The sequence below is a fragment of the Alligator mississippiensis genome, chromosome 1 (genome assembly GCF_030867095.1).
Source record: "Alligator mississippiensis isolate rAllMis1 chromosome 1, rAllMis1, whole genome shotgun sequence".
NCBI classification, from domain to species: domain Eukaryota; kingdom Metazoa; phylum Chordata; order Crocodylia; family Alligatoridae; genus Alligator; species Alligator mississippiensis.
Genome location: NC_081824.1, coordinates 244290346 through 244306866, shown reverse-complemented (window position 1 = coordinate 244306866; position 16521 = coordinate 244290346).

Genomic DNA, 16521 nt, shown 5'->3' with positions numbered 1-16521 from the left:
ACTCCTCCCGCGCCAGCACTGCGGAGAGCAGCAGGAGGCTCCGTGGACAGTCACACAAACACCACCTCGGGCAGGCGGCGGACTGCAGCAGCCTCTCAACCCGCGGGTCGCTCGCGAGAACTTCAAGGGTCCTCTTAAGTGGGAAGCCAGGGTTTTCGCTTGCAGGCTGGCAGAGGTCTAGCCTGGGAGGGAGTGCCTGGGGCTTCGTACCCCACACCCTGGGATCGGGAGTGAGGGCTTCTGGGAGCAGAATAGACATCGATGTTTATAAATGGGTCCTGCTGCTTAAAAGTGAGAACCAGTGCCCTAGGTGAACCCTGGAGGTGCCTTCCCTCCCAGCCCTGCTTCTCCATGACGCCACCCAGCTGGGCAAGAGCCCGAAGATCCTGCGCCCTTAATCCTGCAGTCCTTACACACGGAATCAAAGACAGCGAGGGTTGGAAGGGACGTCAGGAGTTCATCTAAGCCAACCCCCTGCTCAAGGCAGGATTAACCCTGACTAAAACCTCCCAGCCAAGTCTCTGTCCAACCTGCTCTTGAAACAGTGAGAATATAATAATAAAAGAAAAAAGCCAAACACCAAATCTTAAAAAATAATTAGAGATTCCCTCTCCTGGGAAGAGGAGACACCAAGCCATATGTTATCAATGTTTGTCGTGTTATTTCACACAGTACTGGAAGACGTGGTGAGGAGCGTATAGGAACATATATAAAACACAAATCAACTAACATCCCTCTCTTTCGCACTTGAATTGTTTTCCAAGTTACCGTGGTGGGTGTGGTGGGAGAAACCTCCCTAAGGTCCGTTGTCTAGCTGTAATTTGATTGACAGACAACGCGGGTAAAGAAAGACAGCTGTTTAATTGCTCGAGCAAAGACCATAAAGCCAGCAAAAGGCAAAATGGCCCCCCCTCAAGGGTGAGGCGATCTTTTATACTTCTTACAACAAAGCAAGACTACATGGTTAACAAAAAGCAATACTTGGGGCGGTGCTCTACAAATCTTTGTAACAGCATATTTCTATTAAGCTGAACTAGTACTTTTTAAAAGCTAAAAGTTAAGTAACAGTAACATTATGTTAGCAAAACCTTACACAGTAGAAGATAGTTCTCAAGGACACAACCAGTAAGCTCAAACAATGGTTTCTCTGTCTTATCTTACTTCTAGCTGTAGCTGATTTTTTTTAGCACACAGACACAGATTCACTTTTTAACTCAGAAAATGCTTGTTGCAGTTAAAATGATTACTTGACACAAGCAAAGGCCTAGCTATCATTCTGCCTTGTGGTCAGCTGCATTACTAGGCCACAGGTCATGCCTTGTATTCAGCTGTAAAGCTAATATTTCTTAAAAATCCAAATTATTGTAAACCTAACAGTATGCTTTCAGAAAACTATTCTATTTCAGGGTAATGACAAACCTGCGCACTACATGGGAATTCCTCAACAGAAGTTCTATGTAAAGTTTACAGAAACACACCCAGCTGGGCAAAAACAAGAGTCCAAAGATCCCATGTCATTAGCCCTGCAGTCCTTATATTTTAACTAGCAAATTGTCCATCAAGAATGATGGGGGCAGGTAGACGGGGATGGAGCTCCACATCTAGCCACGGCTCCTGCCCACCCACCCCCACCACTGCTCTGGGTCTGCCATCCCCCCCGCACTGGGTCCAGCCCTGCATGCCCCCCCCCAGCACATTAAGGTGTACTGGGGCCCTAGGCATACACAAAATTGGAGGCCCCCTCCCCCCCATGGGAACTGGCCTACAGGGAGGAGGGGAAGGGGCCCCTTCCCCTCCTGCTGCTGGCAGAGCTGGCTGAGTGGACTTTGCCAGGCTGGGGGTGGGGGATGTACATGCCCACCTCTTCTCCCTGTTACCTTACCGCGCCCTCCCCCACTATGGCCAAACATATACACGCACACATGGGTGTACACTCTACTTTCACTCTCTGCACATGGACACACACATTCTCCCTGCCATGAACACAGACATGCACGCGCACACACAGACACAGGCAGACACAGACATGCATGCACACACACACACATATGCAGACAGATGCCATTTTGCACACAGGGCGTACAGTGTGAATTAAAAACAAGCAGGAATCTTATCAGGGGATAAAGCACAACACCACATTTATTGGAACATGAGACAAAACGTGCAACATGAAAAGAATAAAGAACAGTAAGGTTGTCTGCTTCACTCATTCCCATGCATACTCATTCATTCATACAAAAGAGACAAGTGCACACACACAGATAGTCAGACAGTCCTGCAAAGGTTAAGGTGTTACCAAGTTCTAAAGTTGCTCAGGTCAGTCTGGTGGCCGGCCAGACTGACCACAAGAGATGGAGTCAGGTCTTGTTGGACGTGCCCAAAACTCCTTCTTGCAGGTGGAAAAGACCCAAAGCCTTGTCTTTGTGTTCATTCTTTATAGTAAGAGGTGTTCATACAAGCCTATGGATTCCCCTGAGTCAGACACAAAGGTCATCCTCCTTGTCCTGTTGGCAGACTGGGATTGGTAGGATAGGATCTTCTTGCTTTGTGGTCTGCAGTCTTCAGGGGGGTCGTTGCTTGCAGTCTTCAGCCATCAGGGTGAAGCATGATCTAGTCATCAGTTAAGGATTACCAAATACTTGATGTCACTGCAGCCTTTAACCGTTAAACCACAGAAGGCTATTTTCACCTGCTGAAAGAGGACTGTCTTCCTTCACGTTGTCACATACATCCATCATTCATTCTTTCGTTATCTCTTTTCACGTATGCCAGACATACTGCAAACCCTTACACAAGTGTTTTCCTTATACTAAATTTAAGTTCTAAAGTCATGAGACCAATAGGTCAAGTATGTCTCAAATCATGAGACCAATATGTCCAATATATTTATGCTAAGCAATAAAAAATTTAAAATAGATGGTTAATTCCAGAACACTAATAATGACCGATTAAATTATTATAAAGAGTAAATCATAACAAAGATTAACTTCATCTCAATGGTTAAATTTATTCATTATATAAAAAGAAAAATAACAATATAAACAATCAAAGCAATTATAGTCACTGCAATACTACAATGGAGACAAAAACACTGTCCCTCCTGCCATGAACATAGACACATGCACACACACAATTCACACTCTGCTCACTCACTTTGTGCACATGGATGCACAAACACAAACATACTCTTCCTCCCATGACAGACACATGCACTCAAAGACATGCATGCACACACAGACTATGGGGCTATGCCCCGCCGCTCCATGTCCACCTGCCTCCCCGCTCACCTCCCTCCCTCCTTGCCCACTGACTCCCCCTCCCTGTCAGCTGCTCTGGGGGGTGCTGCCACAGTGATCCCCACCCCTCTTTGCCCTCAGGCAGGGAGGCAGGGGAGAAGCCCCACTGGTTGGGAGGCCAAGGCGTGTTCGCTGCCACCAAACTTCCCCGGCAGTGGTGCAAACTTAGGCCTGCGCAGCCCAGCTGGGCGCATGCACAGTTGGCCAAAGTGTTATGGACAGACAGACAGACTAAACCTTTTATTATATTAGAATGTACATAGAAACTGGGGGCTGGAAGGGACCTCAGGAGGTCATCTAGTCCAACCTCCTGCTCAAAGCAGGACCATCCTCAACTAGATCATACGTGTCTTCTTCAGATTTGGAAAACAAAACCTAGCTGCCTTGAGTGCCTCAACAATGACCCCAAGATGTCGCTATCCATCATGTTTCACCTGAGTTAATAGGTGACAATGATCTATGAAGTCAGTTGACTCTCTCAATGCTGCTTGAATAGAAATGCCACAGCTTCTCTCAGGCAGTTGGTTTTAACATTTGTGCAGAGCAGGAATCAAAGAGGGGTGCCAGCGCACCATTATACAGCCCCCCACCTGAATATGCCCCTGTCTGTACCTGAGGTGGCTTAGGCACATGCCCAGCTAGGCTCTTTTTTGGAAGTTGCCCAGGAGGCAGTCACCCGCAGTCTCTCCTGCAGCTCTGAGATGGGAAACTGTAGCCAGCCTGAGCTGCCTGCACTCTCCAACCATCTCTGGCAGGCACCTTGAGGGCCTCTCAAACCCCTAGAGCATCTGCCTGACTTTCCCAACTTACAGAGAGGCATCCAGGAGATCTTGGGGCCACTTCTCCATAAAAAGGAGAGTCAGGGTTCCTGCTTACAGACACTCACCCATGATCTCCAGGGGTGCTCCCCATAAGCAAGGAAAACCAGGAAAGCCTGTGCAGGTCTGTGTGTGGAGGCATGGGACCCAGGTAATCCTCACTGCCCCACATGGAGACCTGGTTACCCAGACCTGCCCCTGGCATCTCTGGGGAATCAGAGGATACCACACTTTCCCAAATTACTCAGACCTGCCCCCAAAGAGCCCAGGGGATAGGTCAAAGTGAGCAGGCAAAATGGGGCTTTCCCTACTTACCTGGACAGGTCCCTTGAGCCCCTGGGGATGGATCTGGGTAAGCAGGGAAGCCCACACTTTCCCCGCTTACCCAGAACTGCCCCCTGGGAATGCATCTGGGTAAGGCACATCCTGTTACCAAGTCATGGTGAGCTTGTAATCAACCATAGCACTCAGATCCTTCCTATTGTCAAGCTAGTTACTTCCTGTTTTGTATGTATATCTTCATTTTTTCCTTTCCTAAGTGAAGCACCTTTTTTGAAATTCTTTCTTTCTTTTTTTTTTTTGTCTGTCACTCAATTCTCCCCTGTATCAGGCTTTTTTAGATTCTAATCCTATCATCGCAGGAGTTTGCTAACCCTCCCTGTTTTGTGGCATCTGACATTGATAAGGAAGCTTTCTATTCCCCCATCCAGGTCATTGATAAAAATGTTAAACAACTATGGATGAAGAACAGACCCCTATAGATATGGAACCCCACTTGAGACCTCCTGCTAGGCCTGGAAAAGGGTGTTTGTTACCTGAAAGCTTTCAAAAAAGATTTTTTTCAACTGTTTTAGTTGGTCTAATAAAAGATATCGGATTTACCTGAAGAACCTTGTCTGCCTATGTCCTTAGGCCAACACGGCTATAACATATACCCATGGTCCATTTATAGTTACTCTTGGTTTGTGGTTCTTCAGCCAATTATATATATAATTGGCTGAATAACCACACACCACACACACACACACACACACACACACACACACACTGAAAGGGTTATTTAGTCTGGAGAAGAGAAGACTGGGAGTGGGGGGATGATGGGGTTGATAACAGTCTTCAAATCCCTGAACAGTGATTATAGAGAGGATGGAGATGGGCTTTTCTCTGTGGCTGTAGAGGACAGGACTAGGAGCAATGGCCTCAAGCCATAGCAGGAGAAATTCAGGTTGGAAATTAGGAGGAAATTTCTGATTATGAAGGTTGCCAAGCATTGAAACAGTCTTCCTAGAGAAGTTGTGGAGTCTCCATCCTTGGGAACTTTCAAAAGCAAGTTAGACAGACACTTGACTGGGATGGTTTTCTGCAGGCTCAATTTCATCCACTATCCTGTACAGTTCAGTTCCCATCATTCCCTTCCACATATCTGGCCACTAGAGGACAGAAGAGCTTCAGAAATCAGTGAATAACAGATCTTAAGTGCTGTGAGCCCAGCTGTTCAGATATCACATACATTAACTCCTCCCTCCCTAACAACTATTTTGCTGGGAAGCCTGGGACAAGCTTTAATTCTTAACTCCCTTAGTAAACTTGATCTTAGCCCACAAGAGGCTGAGAAGCAATATATATTGGAAAGAAGGAGGATTTCCTAGGTCTTCTACCCTCCCAAAGAGCCATATGGACCCAGGCATAATAGTTTGCATTGCCCTGTCATGAGAAGATGGGTCAGGGAAAACAGCAAACTCATAGGATTTTCATTTCTTAGAGGCATTACATCAACTGAGTGTTGATAGCCGATATCCTTGACTGTGCTCCAGTGGTGAACAGCAGCCATGCTGCAGTACAGAGCCAGCTGAATTCCTGAGCTGACAGAGGATTACCTGAGTTGCCTGTAATATTTTTCTGACTATCATATCTCTGCCTATTTGTTGGACTGCTACTAAATTGTTTACTTTGTGACAACCAAAGATCTAAAACCTGCAGCCACTGGCTACCCTGGGCCAAAAGGTTGGTGGTGACTTCAGATAAGCAAGGGAGGCATCAACTCCTTTAAAGTTTTACTTCAGCCCTGCTGAGTCACCACTAGGGCAGGTGATTTTAAGGGAGTGAGGATCCAAAATTAGGCTTTGGAAATAAAGAAAGCATAGCTTCCAAGGCGGCAAGGAGAGAGAGAGAAAGAGAGAGAGAGAAAGACAGTCCGCCTGAAATAACCTAAACGTGCCTATGTTTAGAAACCACCATACACCCCAAAATCCCTTTCAGTAACAATTCCAACTGCCTGTATTGAATAGAGCATACTTCTGCTGTGCTCTTCCAAGAATTCCTGTTTCCATCACTGCGCCATTTAGCAGTACAGTTCTCGGTGCCGCGTTTATTTTTCCCAGACAAAATAGAAGGCACTTAATAAACATTTGTCTAACATGAAGTTTCAGTACTTATAACCAACCACTAGCTAAATTCACTAACAATTTTGATTTTTTTTTTTGCTTTAAATGTTATTAATATAACCAAAGAACCATACCAAATTCTTATAGATAAGGAACCAAACAATAAACACATTTTGGTATACAAGTTATGATTATCTATTGGCAAATGTTTCAGTGTCTTCCCTTAAAGGCAGTGTCATTGGGTTTTGCTCAGGTCAGGACTATGCTTCATGCTGCCTTTTCATTTTTTAATAGATTTATATTCCTGTTGTGTAGTGTAAGCATGGTGCTTTTCTTTTGATAATCCTCTGGTGTTAGACAGTTGTAGCATGGCAATCAGGTGGTATAAAAATCTTCATACTTGTCTTTTATTATAGCTTTTCCATGGTGAGGTGTCTTTTCAGTCACAGCTGGAGAAAGGAGTATCTATTTTACTTGGTGCAATTATGTTGAAAAACTTCTAAGCTGCATGTACTTTTAATTAACTTTTGATGGGTCTTGCACTGTTTCTCAGAGTCCCCTGGAATATCAATACTGCTGTTCTCCAGGGGTGATAAGTCTATTTGTTTTGGCAGTGATACATCCTGGGGCTTGATTATCTTAATCTGTTATGATTGTTGTCTAACTGGGTGCATCTACACAAGGCGCTTCTGCACAGTGGTTACCGAGCATTATTTAGTACTTGTATAAGCAAGTACAAAATAAATGCACAATAACTGGAATTACTGTGCAGTTACACCAGTGAATGTCTTTTAACTGATGCTAAGGCACAGTAGTCTAATAATACTGCACAGTAGCGTATTGGCACAGTTAGTGCTGTGACACGCTACTGCGCAGTACTATTCACCTACTGAACAGTCGGTGTCTAATGTAGACATGCCCACTGAAAACAACTTCAACAAAAAGATGAACTCCTTACCCTACATTCTAGGGGCCACTGTGCACTGAAGATGTAGTGACGATCAAACATAATCAAGGTGTGGCCCAAGTACTTCCTCAGTCTTCAATAAGGATGAAAAATTAAATGAAGATGATGCTAGTGTATAGGTACTCCTCACTTAAAGTTGTCCTGGTTAATGTTTCGTTGTTACGTCACTGATCTATTAGAGAACATACTTGTTTAAAGTCGTGCAGTGTTTGGTTATAACATTGTTTGGCTGCTGCCTGCTAATAGGTAACTACTGTGATATAATTGGGTTTGCTTAACATCATTTTGCTTAAAGTTGCATTTTTCAAGAACATAACTATGATGTTAAGCGAGGAGTAGCTGTACTGAATAAGAAGGAAATGGAAGTGGAAATTACCATGTCTGAGTGGAAGCAAAACTCAGGTTACTTACTGTGATAAAATAAAGAGGCCAAGATAACTTCCATCCCAGAATATTGAAAAATCTAGCACATGAAATGGCAATTGTTTTATACAGGTGTTCGATTAGGCTGTAACTGCTTCTGCTCTGTGTCCAAAAGCTTCTTGCATATTCCCTGGACCAGCATGACTATAACAGTCCAACCTACCTACTTCTTAATTAAAGGCAGTGCAGTGAATCATAAAATCATGGAAAGTTAGGGTTGGAAGGACTTCCAAGTTCATTTAATTCAGTCTCCTCCTCAAAACAGGATAATCTCCAGCTAGATAATTCCATCCAGGGCTTTGTCAAGTTGGGCCTTAAAAACCTTCAAGGATGGAGATTCCACCACCTCTTTAGGTAAACTTGTTCCAGTGCTTTACCACTGAGAAGGTTAGTGAGGTTTTTTCTTAATATCCAACCTAAACTTCCCTTGCTACAACTTGAGACCATTGCTCCTTGTTCTGTCATCTGCCACCATCCTCTTCACTAGCTCCACCCTCTCTGGAATCACTCTTCAGGTAGTTAAAGGCTGCTATCAAATCCCTCTCAGTCTTCTCTTCCTCAGACTAAATAAACCCAGTTCCTTCAGCCTCTCCTTGGAAGTCATGTGCCCCAGCCTCCTAACCATTGTTGTTGCCCTCCACTGGACTCTTTCCAACTTGTCCACATCCTTTCTGGGAGTGGGGGGGGGGGGCAAAACTGGATACAGTACTCCAGATGTGGCCTCACCAATGCTGAATAGAGGGGAATAATTACTTCCCTTGATCTGCTGGCCACATTTCTACTAATGCAGCCCAGTATGCTATTAGCCTTCTGGGCAACAAGAGCACACTGTTGACTCATATTCAGCTTATTGTCCACTGTAACCCCTGGTCCTTTTCTGCAGAGTTGCTGCTTAGCCAGTTGGTCCCAAGCCTGTAGCAGTGCATGGGATTGTTTCATCGTAAGTGCAGGACTTTACACTTGTCCTTGTTGAACCTCATGAGATGCCTTTTGGCTCAATCCTCCAATTTGTCTAAGTCACTCTGAATCCTGGCTCTACCCTCCAGTGTATCTACTACTCCCTCCAGCTTGATGTTAACCATGAACTTGCTGAGAGTGCACTCCATCCCATATTCCAAATCGTTAATGAAGACACTGAACAAAACTGGCCCCAGGACCGACACCTGGGGCACTCCACTTGATATCAGCTGCCAACTAGACATTGAACCATTAATCACTACTTGCTGAGACTGATGATCCACCCAACTTTCTATCCACCTTATGGTCCATTCATCCAGCCCATACTTCCTTAACTCACTTGCAAGAATGCTGTGGGAGACTGTAGCAAAAGCCTTGCTCAATTCTAGGTATATCATGCCCACTGCTTTCCTTGCATCCACAGAGCTTGTCATCTCATCATAGAAGTCAATCAGGTTGGTCAGGCATGACTTGCCCTTGGCAAATCCATGCTGACTGTTTCTGATCACTTTCTTCTCCTTCAAGTGGACTGAATTTAAATCAGGTTAATCAAAGTATTTGGTTCTGGGAAATAATTAGCTACACTGGAAAGGGTGGTGATTAATATACTATAATTGTAAGGTAGATAAGGGGCAGGCTAAAAGGGAGGCTATCCTGGTTTATGTTGAAAAAGGAGTTATTAGCCCGGAGAAAGGTTACTGAATTCAGTGGCACAGGAGGGACCTTGCAGTTCTATTTTCCCTGAGGAGCAGAGCTAGGACTCAACCTGTTTAACATTTCCATTTGTAACTATAGTGTAAGAACCAGATGTGTACTTATGATACAAAGCTGAGAGGTATTGCCAGTGAGAAGAATTAGCTTCCTACACAAAAAGCATAAAATAAAGTGACACAGCAAGAATGGCATGAAGTTTAAAAGGATGAAGTGCAAAGTCATGAATGCATTAGACAAATTCTGGTATAAGATGAGAACTCAGACTGGAGGCAGCAGACGATGAGAGGGGCATGGGTATATAGGTTGATTACAGGATGATCATGATCCACCAGTGTGAAGAAGCTTTGAAAAGATTTAATGCAATCCTAGGATGCATGACACAGGTGGTGTGTCTACACAAGATGCTTTACCGTGCAGTACCATAGTTTAGCAAGTAGTTTAGCAAGTAAATTGCAAATAGCAAATTTACTTTAAAATTAATAACAGCGCAGTAGCGCTTGTGTAGATGGGGAGCAAATCTGCTCCTGGACTACGTCCCCCTGCCCTGGCAGCAGGGAGCTCTAAACCCTCTGCTCAGAGATCCCAATAAGGATCCCCCAGCGCTGGCCCCACTGTCGTGGAGCTGGTGCTGGGAGATAAAGCTCTCCTAGCCTGAGTCCATGACTGTGGGGCTCAGGCTGGGAGATAAGGACCTGGTGCTGGGAGGTCCCTGCTGGAGGGGCCTGGGTAGCCTGTTCCCCGCCCTGCTCTATGATTGCAGAGCTGGGTGGAGAACAGGCTGGACCAGCTTGGGTAATAGAGGCACCCGGCTTAGAAAGAGCTAGCTGCTTCACCAGCGAATCAGAGCAGGGGCCTGGGACCTGCCTCTCCCCTGCAGCTCTTTCCAAGTCCCCTGCCCCTGATTGGGGCCAGCGGCTCCCTGCTTCCAGGGTAGGGGGACATTGTCCCCACCTTGGCAGCATACAGCCCCTGGGAGCAGGCTGTAATGTTCTAGCTCCAGGCAGGAGACAGCTGTCTTCTGGCCCGGTGCTCCCTGGCAGCCCCTGGGCTAGCACCCGGGGAACCCAGAGCTCCCCCTGGTGGTGGCAGAGGCCCATTGCAGGGCTCCAGGAAGTTGGAGAACTTTGTTGTCATTAGCAGCTCTGCTCCCACCTCCCTGCATGTGTAGATGTCTGCCCTGGAGCGTTTACTTGTGAGTTTACTTGTGAGTAAACTGATCCCAGATCAAATGCATGTGTAGATGTGCCCAGGATGAATCTACACAAAACACTTTACTACAGACTAGACTAATCTAACATATAGTAAAGCATAATCTTTTACACGTATACAGCAATTACTGTGCCTTAGTTAACGTGTTATTTCTTTAGTACCTGTATGTACTGGTACTAGCAAGAGGCACATTAGACTAATGCACCAAAGTGCATGTGTAGACCCTGACTGAGAGCAAATTGCTCCCAGTCAGCACAGGCACCAGGGGGCCACAGCAAAGCCCCGATCTTTGTGGGGTAGGGGGAGCAGTCCCAACTCTGGGGACAGCTGCTTCCCAGCCACATGGAGATTGGGACTGGCCCCTGTACCTCCTGCCAGCTTGGGGCTGACCCCTGGGGGAACCTGGAGCTCCCCCTGGCTGCTGCAGGGGGGCAGACCAGAGCAGGAGCAGCCCTGGACTGAACTGCTCCCATCAAGAGCAAATTTGTGCCTGGTTGCTGTTTAATGTGCCTATTTCTGCTCAGAAAATTCAGGAGCATTAATCACTTGTGTAGACACGCTGACAGAGTACTTTTAGTAGAGGCAGAGAGGTATTAGTACTACTATACAAGGCATCAGTGGCCACATCTACACAAGATGTTTAATATGCAGAAGACTAATTGTATTGCACATTAGCACAGCTGGCAAAAGCTGTGCTAATACACTAGTGAGCAGTAGATTTAGTCTAATGTGTATTAACATCACTTAAAAAGCATTCATCTACACTAATGCACAGTAGTGCCTATTATAGCGCATTAAGTTAGTACCTGTGGCAATGAGGTCCACAGTTAATTATGCACTGTGTATGACAGTGACTCTCAACCTCCCAAGGATCATAACCTTAGTGTGGTGGAGAGGCTTGTATGCTATGAATGACCTTAAGAGCAATACCATCTGGAGTTTTGTACTCCTGGTATGGTGGGAAGCTCACAAGCAAGGTTTCCAGAGTAATAGCAATCCAAAAAAAACAAAAGTCCTCTATGGTGGAGCAGGCAGATGAAGAAGGAATACTTCACAACGGTTGCAAAGGTGGATGCACGCTGCAGTGGAACCGAAACCTCTGGTCATCTAAGTTTTCCTTGTCATTGGATTAAGGTTTCCTTCCCACGAAGTATCATGCAATTGCTGATGTGCAACAGCATCCTCACATTAAACAAAGAGACATGCTGGTGTCTTCCATCACTAGGAAGTTCTGTGGTAATGGGCAAGTGGTGACGGGGCAAGTGCTAGTGATTACTGGAAACCCCTAGTCAAGGACCTACATGGAGATGATGATTTTATCATGGTTGTTTTGTATTTGGGACTGAGACAGGTATGCCATTTGGCAACTGCAATCATGACTGAGCAGGCTTACTTAAGGTCCACCCTGCTCACCCTGTATGAGGAGGGGCTAGAAAGGGTACCCTAAACATCATTTGTTTCATTTACCCTGACTGGAAAAACATATCCAGTGGGATTACTGTACTTGTAGTCCAAATCAAGTCATGAAATTTGCAACCTGGATTATCCACATGCTGATGATCAACCCTAATAGGGACTGACCAGAGTGAAGGAGAGCACTAGTGGCCAGAGAACTTGCATGATTTAATATTGATATTGCTGCACTTAGTGAGACTAGTCATGCAGGAGAGGAACAGATCACAGAACACAGTGGTGACTACACCTTCTTTTGGAAAGAAAAAGTTTAAAAAGACAGATACATCTACAACATTTGTTTTGCTATCAAGACCAAGATTGCTACTTAGATGCTGGAAGGTCTGGTTGACATCAACACGCGTCTCATGACCCTTTATCTTCTGCTGACCAACAGATAACAAGCAACAGTCATTAGTGCATACGCCCTGACCCTGTTTGCTTTTGGAAATTGCTTATAGGTAAAGTAGATATTGCATTAGGACAATGGTCCAGGGGAATAGCAAGGATTAATTGGTTTCAAAAAGCCTGTTTGAGACAAAGTTTCCTTTAAGGCTCACTGTGTCTGAAGCCAGCAGACACACAGGCTGGGAAACTGAAGACATGTACTACCCTGTTATATAGCATGAGATAAGGTGGCATTAGGTCACAGTGCCCAACTGTAGAGCCCTTGGGATTTCCAGTTTTGGTAAATGACCAAATTAAGATGTGTGCATGTGATGGGTTTGTTGAAACAAAGAAATATGCTGATAGGACAGGACGTGGACAGTATGATGACCACAGAGAAACCAATTAATAATGCTTGGAAATGAAGAATTGTCGGAGAGAAGAAAGAATACAAAAAGAGAGATTTCAGAGCAGCAAAGGGTCCCTGAGGGGGGAACCCAAGGCCATCATGGACAGAGGGCACACCACCATCCCATTTCACCCATCCCACCAGGGAGAGGGCACCTCAGCCTTCAACCTCCAGGATGCCAACATTAGACATTCAAAAGAGAACCTCAGGGTGAAGCTTGCATACTGGCCAGATGTACCTTCCCTCTGTGACAGCCCTAGCACTGGTAGATACAGAATTTGTTTGCCTTGCCTACATAATTCTTACCTGCCATCATAATGTATCAATAGAATTTGCCTATTATCAAATTGAGAGGTCGTGGTCAGCCTGAGGGCTTGGGTCTTCCTGGAACAAGGTACCTGGGTCATAAATCCAGTGTCAGCAATGATGAAACAAAAGAATTCTATTCTAAACTCAACCAAGTCCTGTCATAGAACCATAGGGGGTTTATACACATGCTCTGGGCGCTGCTCCAAGAGGAAAGGAACACTTGGAAACAAAGGGATGAGGAAAGTCAATTCAAATGGAATTCTCCTGAGCAAGTGTTCAGAACATGATCTCATCATCACAAATTCCCTATTCCATCAAAGCAACAAACAGAAGACATCATGGATGCACCCCCACTTAAAACACTGGCAAATGATTGACTATGTCATAATGCGTGTCCAGGATCATCACAACATCCATATCACCAGAGCTATGGCCAACACAGATGAAATTCAAAACTCTCATTAACAGAAAAAGGAGAGCCTTCAAAGCTTGGTAGAATGACATCAGCTCCAAACAGAAGCAAGACATTTATTGTTGTATTAAAGCCAAGACCCAGAAGAAAATTTGAAAGTGAAAGAAGAAATGGCAGGAGGACAAAGCAAAACAGATCCAAAATTTGCTGACAGTTGTGATGTGTGTAATTTCTTCAGCACAACCAAAGCTATCTATGGTCCAGGTACACAAGATGCTGTCCCCCTGAGGCCCAAAGATGAAACAACACTCTTTAAAGAGAGCTCTGCAATCAATGCACAGTAGAAGGAACACTTCCAAGAGCTTCTGAACTGAGATTCTGATGTTGAAGGTAATACCATTAAATCCATTTCACAGCACCCCATTAAGGACTACCTTGCAGATCCCACCAACCTATCAAGAGGCCTCAGAAGCCATTCAGCAGATGAAAAACAACAAAGCACATGGTCCTGATGGAATACCAGATGAAATTTATAAGCATGGTGGAAAAAAAAGCTCTCCCCAACTACATGCCATTATTTTGAAAATCCGGAAACAGGAACAAACTCCCAGTGACTTAAGAGATGCCAGAATTGTAACCACACTGAAGAAGATAGATTGGATTGCAGAAGTTACTATGGCACTGCATTCCTATACATAGCTGGGAAGATTCTTGCCTGCATTCTCCTGAATGAACTCCCATCACCAAGGAAATACTACCCGAGTCCCAATGTGGTTTCAGACTACGTCTCAGAAATTTTTGTTGCTATACAGTTGCTGGAGAAGTGCCATGTGCAACACAGAGATCTTCACGTGGCCTTCATTGATCTGACTAAGGCCTTTGATTCAATCAGCAGAGAGGCCCTAATAAGATCTTGATGAGATTTTGATGTCCACCAAAATTTGTTACCATCAGACTTCTTTATGATGACATGACACCAATCATTCTAAGTAAGGGCTTGGAAATGGATCCCTTCACCGTTAGAACTGGAATCAAGCAGGGATGTATGACTGCACCAACACTTTTTTCATCTATATTGCAGCTATTCCACATCTCATTGTTGATACTGTTATCAGGAGCCAGCATTTAGTATCACATAGTCAGGGATCTCTTTAACATCAATTGGTTACGTTCTAAATCCAAGATAACCAGCATCTCCTTTACTGATCTTCACTACATTGACAATTGCATCATGTGTGCCCATTTATCTGAAGAGTTCCAGGGCACCCTTGATTGCTTCTGTGAAACATGAAATGGTTAGACTCACTGTTAACTTCACAAAAACCAAGATACTCTACAAGTCTACCCCAAACCCCCACATATTACAATTAGAGGACATGCTTGGTGAATGTTGAGCATTTCCCTTACTTCGGTAGTCACTTTTCCCCAAAAGTAAACATTGATGATGACAATCAACACCAAATAAAATCTACCAGTGCTGCCTTTGGACATCAGTGAAATTATGTCTTTGATGACCATGACATCAGGATCCAAACCAAACTTCTTGTCTACCAGGCTGTTTCCATCCCTATCCTGTTGTATGAATGTGAAACCTGGATGACATATCAGAAACAACTGAAAGCTTTGGAATATTATCATCAGTGATGCCTTTAAAAAAATCCTCCATATCACCTAGAAGGACAGAAGAATGAATGCCAGCATTCTGGCTCAACCAAATACCATCAGCATTGAAGCCATGTTTATACAGAACCAGGTCTGTTGGGCAGGACATTCTTGACAACCGGCTCTTGAAACAGTTCCTGTACTCCCAACTCACTAGTGGTCACTGCTTTAAAGGTGGGAAAAAGAAGAGATTGAAGGACACCTTGAAGGCCAGTCTGAAGATATTCAATATTAATACCAAAACCTGGGAGACTTGAGCATTGAATCATCCCCAATGGTGTTGGGATGTACAAGGCTGTAATGGGGGCCTTCCTGGGGCCAGTTAGATGTTGGTCTGCCCACCTGTTTTTGGGCCAACTGCCCACCTTTCTCATCTGCCACACTTTGATGGAAAAATGATTACGATGTTACTCAGGCAGGAGTCTGCCCATTTAAGACCCAGATGACTAGGGGTGATATCTCCAGCTTTGAACCTTCCCTTACACTGGGGCCCATGCCTCACAGATGGCATCCCGGACAGCTAAGCTCACCTGTACCCTTCTCCTTCTCTGGTTGTGGTCCCTTCTCTGGGACCTTTGGCTCCCCCTTAGGCCCTGGCCCCAGTCTGAATCCCGAGCCTCTTGCTCTGGGCATCTCTCGTGATGGGCCTCCTTCCCCTTTGACCCTGCTTTGGGTCCTGGCCCCAGCATGAACCAGTTTGAGGGTCCATCCAGTCAGGTTTGAGCCACTTGCCTTCTCTCTCTCACAACTTCACTGGATCAAGTGAGCTTCAGACCTCTCAAAGATCTCCCAAGTCTGGGCTTTCCCCAGCCAGGACTGCAGAGCTGGAAGTTATCAGGCGCCCCCTACCCGTCTTTCACCAGGGAGGTTTGTGGTCCTGGCATTTCCTAGGGCTGCTGTGACACCAGCAGTCCCACCATGCTTCCCTACCCTGGCAGGGTGCAGTTTTAGGTCATGCCGAGGACCTGAGGCTTCCTCCATCCCCATAGCCCCAGCCCATACCTCCAAGTTTTTCCTGGCCCAAGGAGCTCAGCAGAGAGATGTTCTTCCTCTGCTGGCTGATCTCAAACTGCTCTTCTCAGCACGGAGAGCTGAGCATTAAATCATCACCTGCCATCGCCC